Source organism: Arachis ipaensis, chromosome B06 (assembly GCF_000816755.2).
Source record: "Arachis ipaensis cultivar K30076 chromosome B06, Araip1.1, whole genome shotgun sequence".
NCBI lineage: Eukaryota > Viridiplantae > Streptophyta > Magnoliopsida > Fabales > Fabaceae > Arachis > Arachis ipaensis.
The window spans coordinates 67,075,716-67,083,629 of NC_029790.2; positions in this window are offsets into that span (position 1 = coordinate 67,075,716).

Here is a 7,914-nt window from a genome sequence, read left to right on the forward strand (position 1 = left end):
ACCCGCTCCCGACGTTACCCGGAGTCCTTTGACCAGGTAAGGCTTCCTTGTTGGCAATGCCCCTCGCAAGAGTCCTTTGACTTGTGAGGCAAACCACTGCAAGAGTCCTTTGATTTGCAGGGCGGCACTAGCAACCTACTGCAAGAGTCCTTTGACTTGCATGGCGGAGCTAGTTAACTTATATCTGCCCAACACACTCTCTGTAAGAGTCCTTTGACTTACAGGAGCATACACACACTCTCACTGTAAGAGTCCTTTCACTTACAGGAGTATATTCTAGTCGTGTGTTCTCAATACCTCTGTAAGAGTCCTCTGACTTACAGAATAGCATTATAGCTAAGTATCCCAGGAAAGCACTCTCAGTGGTCGTACCACCATCTATCTGACTGCCTTCACGCAGCAGATAATCACATAATCATTCTCATTATCATCATCACTTTCACATTCTTATGCAATACCTCTTTCTTTCTCTGTTCAATTATGCTATACAAACTTTACAGCTTTTACTTTTACAACATCGTAACTCAAACCATTTCTCTTTATCACATTACTCTTTTCTCTTTGTCTTTTTACTCTGCTCTGATTACTCTTTTCTCTGTATCTCTTTACTTTTTTCTGGTTACTCTGTTCTCTGTGTTTCTTTACTCTGCTTTGATTTCTCTTCATAACATATGTATTTAAAGCTTATGTAAATTTCGATATGAATAGTTAGCATGTCCCAAGTATAGGTTCATTAAGTCTATACTGAAACAATTTAACTTTTCATATTATACCTAACCCTGGGTGCAACTCAAGAACTAACTATGTTGCTCCTAGTTCGTTTACTAATCTCTGTTTGTTTTTCTGTCATTAAAACTTTACAGACTTTTCTTTGGTGTTTATCTTTTCTTTAACTTTTTATCTTTCATTTATCTTTGCCTCACCAACATGTTATTACCACTCCCTAAGTGTTTTATGAAGGTAATTATGAGATTCTACACTTAAAGTTGTCTTTCTAAAGCTTTTACAGAAAACTGCCTTTTTCGTATTATTTTTTTACCTTTAACCTTCAAAATTCACTTTTTACCACCCGTAACTTTTAATATTTCTACTTTAACCACCCTAACTATCAGAAATTACAAAATAACCCCTCAAACACCAAAATATTTACTTCCTTGTCCTTTATAAGATCTAAAAGGTGTTCTTCAATGTTCTTCATCACACTCAAAGTGTTCTTCGTGTTCTCTGTTTTTACCCGTTTTTCAGTATTTTCAGCAACCGATTTTTACTATAATTCATAATAAATTAGCAGCCACTAAAACCCCATATTTTCTACATGATTTTAACACAAATTGAACCTCAATTTAAGCTTAGGGTTTCGTTTTTCCAGCTGCCCCAAGAACATGAACTTTAAAGCTTGAATATCATCAAATTTCATCAAAATTTCACCAAATTTTCACCAAGAATCAATCATATATGCAACCAATTTTTAGCACAGCCAAATCATACAACATTCACACAAATCAAACACAAATAATCAAGATTAATTTCGTGACACCCTACCTTGATTTGCTGCTCCAAATCCGGTTACTCTTTGAAGTGTTCTTAAAGCACTTTTTCCTCCTGAAACACATCAAGAACAACTTTAAATCCACAAACTCTCAACTGATCAAATCTCCCTCAGCACGTTATGAAGAGATATCTCACCTTAGAATTGCTGGAAAGTCACATTTCTTGGCCCTCAAGTCAAGTTAAGCATGATTCCTAAGGAAGAACATCAAGAAAACACATGTTTTGCATGGTTTTCCTTGAAAACCGAATTGAAGACGGAGGGAGACAGCCATATCACCTTATTTCCAGCATTGATAAGTCACATGGTTATGTAGAGAAAGAAGAGAGGATCATTTTGGTGAAATCGGAGTTTTGATTTGAGTTTTAGTTCAGAAGAAATCAAGCTTTGAAGATTAAGTGTTCATGAAAGTTTCTCTCTTTTCTCTCTTGTTATTTTTGGCCAAAATGATAAAATGAGACAGCCTTGGAGGTCTTGGGGGTGTAAGATGAGTTGTGATTGGTTGGCTTGGAGGTGGGTTAAAATAATATAAAAATATCTCAGGTGTATAATGTAACGGCCTAGCCACGAAGAAACGGCGCTTTTTCGAGATCGAACGGAATTTTTATAGAATTTTTAGGAATTTCTATGCATATAAGCACCTCCACTGCACAGGTGCTGCGTCATCAAGTTGCTGAGTCAGCAGCTTGATTGCACAGGACACCTCTCCTAATCTAAGTAGGCACGTCGTGAAGAGTTGCGTTTTTGAACCACTTCGGGTCCGAATTTCAAAATTTGATTTCCGTGGTTAGTCTCTATGTGACGAGCCGGTCACGAATTTCGAGAGAAAAATTATATTAATATAATATTTATATATTATTATTTTATTCATAATATTATATTATTATCTTCTCTACTGTGATTAATGTTGATCTATGTTTAGTAATATAATAACTGAGCTTGAAATCTACTGGTAACGGATAATACCGGCATTCTTAGATGAACTTAGCACTGCTAATGCTTCATCATATATCTTTTATTCTTATGATTATCCAGTTACTAGTGTCATTTACACTAAGTAACTTAATGTTTATCCATTAGTAGTGTAATTACTTAAGTTCTAATACATCTAGCTTTAGTAATTATCCTTTTCTGAGATATTTTGACAAGTAACTTTTGGATAATCATCATCCAAAAGCCACGGCCTCCCTAGGACAGCTTGGCTATCATTTTTGTTCTTGGGAAAGCTTAGAACACCATGAAAGAAAACCATGAAGTTTCCATGAACACCTGAGCTACTTTCTCCGTTCTTTCTCAAACCGAAACCCTATCAAAAATATAATCTTACCAAAGTGTTCACCTCTTCCTCCTCTTCATTTCTATGTCACTTTTTATGGAGTAAATCAAGGTATGAAGGCTGATCCTCCTCCTTGAAGATTCGGCCATGGTGGTTCCTTAAGTTAATGATGTTTTCTTCATGTTCTTTCTTAGGATCTCTTATTCAATCACCAAAAGCTCCAAGAAAACGTGATTTCTAGTTACCTTAAGGTGAGGAAAACCTTCTTTTCATCATCATGAAGCTTCAGCCTTCATGGTTCATAAGATTCTAAAGTTGTTTTTGATGTTAAAATAGGCGTAAAAGTGCTTCTGGAAGCTTGTTTTTGGTGCAATCTCGGACAGCAGCAAAGGAGGTAAGGTTTGGTAAATTAGTCAATGATTGGCTATGTTCTTGAAGTGTTAAACCAGATCTTGTTGCTTGAGATTTGATTTTGGGTGTTTGTGTGATGGTTTGATCATGGAAACTTGTTGTTTAATGCTTGAAAATCATGTTTATGATGGTTTTGAAGTGGCTGTTGGTGCTGCTGAAAAACGTGACATTCCAGCCATGAAAAACATGACTTTGATGCTTATTTGATGTGTATTTGATGGCTGAAAAGTTTCTCTTTTGTTTGATAAAAATCGGGTTCAAATCGGTTTCCGAAAAGATTGAAAAACTAGCTGAAAATCAAGCAGAAATCTGATGAACTATTGGAAAACAAATGTTTTTGGTTTTTGGAAGAACATGAAAACGTGTATTCAAGGTTTTTTGGGGTCAAAATGCAATTATTAAAAAGTTTGGGGTTGAAAATTAATTAATCAAAAGTTGAGGGGCTAAAGTGCAAATATTAAAAGTTATAGGGGTCAAAGTGCAATTTCCAAGAAGTCCGGGGGTCAAAATGTAATTTTTGAAAGTTAAATAAAATATTATTATTTTAATAATAAAATATTAATATATTATTTTATTAATAATAATAAAATATTGATAAAAAGACAGTTTTCCCTGAAAGCCTCAGGAAGGCAGATTTGAGTCCAGAATTCTCTAATTTCCTTTACTAAACACCTAAGAAGAGGTATAAGAGAAGATATAGAGGTATATGAGGTAAAGAAACAAGATTTTGAATCCTGTGTTTAAGTTAAAGAGAAAATGAGTTAAAAGTGATATAGCTGTGTACCTGACCTTACAGAGTAAACAGAGAATTGTAAAATGAGGTTTCTGTGATGTTGTAATGCTTAATTTATGATGATTGCTAAATGATGGAAAGTATGGTAATATGTGAATTATGAGCCTTCGGGCAATGCTTGTGAATGTTGTGCGGGGACGCCCGTATTTTGATTTTGCTTCCCAGACAGGCTGCGGTAGAGTAGTACCAGCCCTGCAAGCTGAATGCTTGGTAGAGGCCTGACTTGCATACCTGCGGTATATTGAGACCTGAGCAAATTCCAGCCCTGCAAGTCGAGAGCACTTGGTAGAGGGTACGCAGTACTTAATCTGGGATTAAGTTCTAGGAAGGCCTTATCTGACTTGGAAGGTCGGATTGCGTCGGGTGCAGGTCGAAACCGACAAATGAGCTCATTACCTGCAGTAGGGACAGACATGCATCATACTTGTTTGTGCATTATTTATTGCTTATCTTCTTGTGTTCTTGTTCTATTCCTTGTTTGTTTGAGCATAATTGTGTGATTGCATATTAATGTGTGAATGTGCATTTACTTTCTATTTTCTCTCTTGTTCATGTGTTAGTTTATGTTGCTGTTATGTACATATTACTCTATATTTATTTATACTTCTATGACCACAGACATTATAAACAAACTTAACTGTAAACCCCGACCTTACTAAGAACTTCCCAGTTCTTACCCCTTACACCTCTACAGATGGACACGGGAGTCCTATTCTACGATATTGATCCACCGTACATCCACGAGGACCCGGTGCGTGGCGAGTATTACATCTACTGTGCGGTACCTCGTATCCGTAATTATGTAGTTCGTGGTAGATCTTTCCAGTACCCTATTAGGATAGCATACTTTAATCCTGATGCACCCTATGACTTTCCTTTATTTTGGTTACACCCCGGCGGACCTGGGATACCTCCACCTGACTATCCTCCTCCACCTGAACCTCCTCTACCTGATGAGCCTATACCTGCCCAGCATATCCATGAGGCACCTCCTGCACCCTTTGTCCTTGATGAGTGGGGTGTTCCTGTGTTACCACCCGACCTTGATCCTTTACCTGAGCCGATCGAGCCTCCTGTCTTTGATGAGCAGCAGGGACATGAGTATGATCAGATCATGGAGGCGCCACCTCCTTCTCCCGAATGTATTTTGTTTAGTAGCTATCCTTTTATGGTTCCTGTGGCCAGCAGTGGTTCCTCTGCTATCACTCCGGCAGAAGAAGAGGACAAGGAAGAAGAAGATCCAGAGGAAGATTCTAACTTCATAGTTATCTCCTCTGACAGCGATGATGATGAGCCAGGCGAGGCGCCACCAGGCGAGCATCACCATTCGCCCGGTGATTTTCCATGAGGTACTCTAGACCAGGATTGAGGAGACTTTTTGAGACGCCTAGTCTAACTTCAGTACATTACAGTGTCTCCCTCACTTTTGTTAGCATGATTAGAGGGAATAGGCATATATCAGAGTTAGGCTAGCCTGGGTGCCAGCTTAGGGGCTTTTGGTCAGGCCAGGCCCTGGGGCGTCTTATGTACATATATGTATACACTATATGAGTCACTGACTTAGGGGTGCTGTACCATAGCTCTATGCTTATATAACTGAACCACTTCTGTAACATGATGTATATTATAGTGTGTTGTTCCATATTCTATTATCTTTTGTCTTATGTATGTGAATGTTTAATTATCCCTTGATATATGGAAGATATGCGACTTTAAATTATTCTTGTTAAAAAAAATTTACTTGTAAAATTCGCGGGGTTTTAACAACGTACAGGCTTATAATTATTAATTAATAATACAAAAAGGAAAAACAAGTTGGTAACATTCGATTTCTAGTATGATCTAGACATGCTGGAAGTTGGGTCGTTACAATCAGAGCGGTTACAAAAAGGAAAAACAAGTTGGTAACATTCGATTTCTAGTATGATCTAGACATGCTAGAAGTTGGGTCGTTACAATTTGGTATCAGAGTGGTTCTTCCTGTTAGAGCTTGGGGAATGGACTGAATCATGCTTTATTGCATGCTCTGTGGTGTGTCTCATGCTTATAGGGTATCTATGTGATATGTGTTGCATGAATGTCTTTGTGCTTTCATTCTGATAATGTTCACGCCCAACCTGAGGTATTAAGACAGATCACCTTGGTATTGATTGTTTGGTATGAACAGAATCAGGATGCCTCCACGGAGACGTAGCGATCGGGAAGGGTCTACTGTTAACAATCCACCAAGAAACGATGATAATCTGTTTGCTGCGATTCACACTATAGCTGAGGCTGTGCATGAAACGGCGATTGCTACTACCCGAGAAGTTAACCGTCTGGGGGAACGTAATGGAGAGCGTAACAATGACCGTAATGGTGAGAATGGTGGGAATGGTGATGGAGATAACATGAATCATGATAGGCCTATGACATTAGCTGCTTTCTTGAAAGTTAATCCACCGAAGTTCAAGGGTACGACTGTAGCAACTGAAGCTGATAATTGGTTTCGAGGCATAGAAAGGTCCTTGAGGGCATAGCATGTCCCGGAAGAATAGTATGTAGAATTTGCTACTTATATGTTGGAAGGGGATGCTCAGCACTGGTGGCAGGGCATTCAACGTTTACTGCAGCAAGATGAGGGTAATATTTTGTGGGATGTTTTCAAAGAAGAGTTCTATAAGAAGTACTTTCCTAGAGCTACTCGTGAGGCAAAGGAGACAGAGTTGATGCAGTTGAAACAGGGAAGTATGTCCGTTGCTGAGTATACAAGGAAGTTTGAAGATTTATGTCGTTTTTCCAAGGTTTGTCAAGGGAATCCAGCAGATTTCGAAGAGTGGAAATGTTTGAAATTTGAAGGGGGACTCTGTGAAGATTTGTTGAACTCAGTGGTTCCATTGGAAATACGGAATTTTGCGGAGTTGGTTAATAAGAGTCAGCTAGTAGAGGACTGTGCTAAGAAGATAGCTGTAGCTCGGATGAATCGCCCAGGATCTTCTTTTCAGAATTATAATCGGTATACAGCTCCTCAGGGAAGGAATTTTAAGCAGGGAGCAATGCCTTCACGAAGGTACAATCAGAATAGAAATGTTTATGCACGTCCTACAGGAGGGAATGGAGGAAGAATGAGACAGGATATGGGTAAGCGACCTCAGCAGGCGCAGATGCGACCAGTATGTAGGCAGTGCGAAAAGGAGCATGGAGGTAGACCTTGTCAGCTTACAGGCATTATCTATTTTTCTTGTGGTCAGCCTGGACATATGGCTAAGGATTGTCCGAAGAAGCCAGTACAAGGAATAGATAGGCCACGACAGCAAGGACGTGTGTTTGCTATGACTGCTGATGACGCAATGAAATCAGACTCCCTAATTCAAGGTCAGTGTTATGTCAAATCTCGACTCTTAACTGTACTGTATGACTCTGGTGCATCACATTCATTTATTTCTGAGGCTGTTGCGCATGAGTTGGGATTAGATTTCACCATGTTAGATTATAATCTAATTGTTCGTACACCCACATCTCAAAATGCCTTGACTAGTCAAGTATGTCAACAGGTGCCTTTTGTTATTGAGGCTAGGACTTTTATACATGACCTGGTTTGTTTGCCTTTGTGTGGTTTAGATATTATCTTAGGTCTAGATTGGTTGTCCAAGCATCATGTTTTCCTTTATTGTTTTAAACGAATTGCTACGTTTCCATCATCTGAAATGCACATTGAACCAGTTGAGTCTTGTACTTTCTTTTTGAATTCCCTAAGAGTTATTTCTAGTAATAGTGGGTTAGAGGGTTACGTTCTACTATCGGCTAGCTCAGAAACTAATGAACAAGACTTGGAGCAAATCCGAGTGGTGAAGGAGTTTCCTGATGTTTTTTCGGATGATATACCTGAGTTTCCACCTCAGAGAG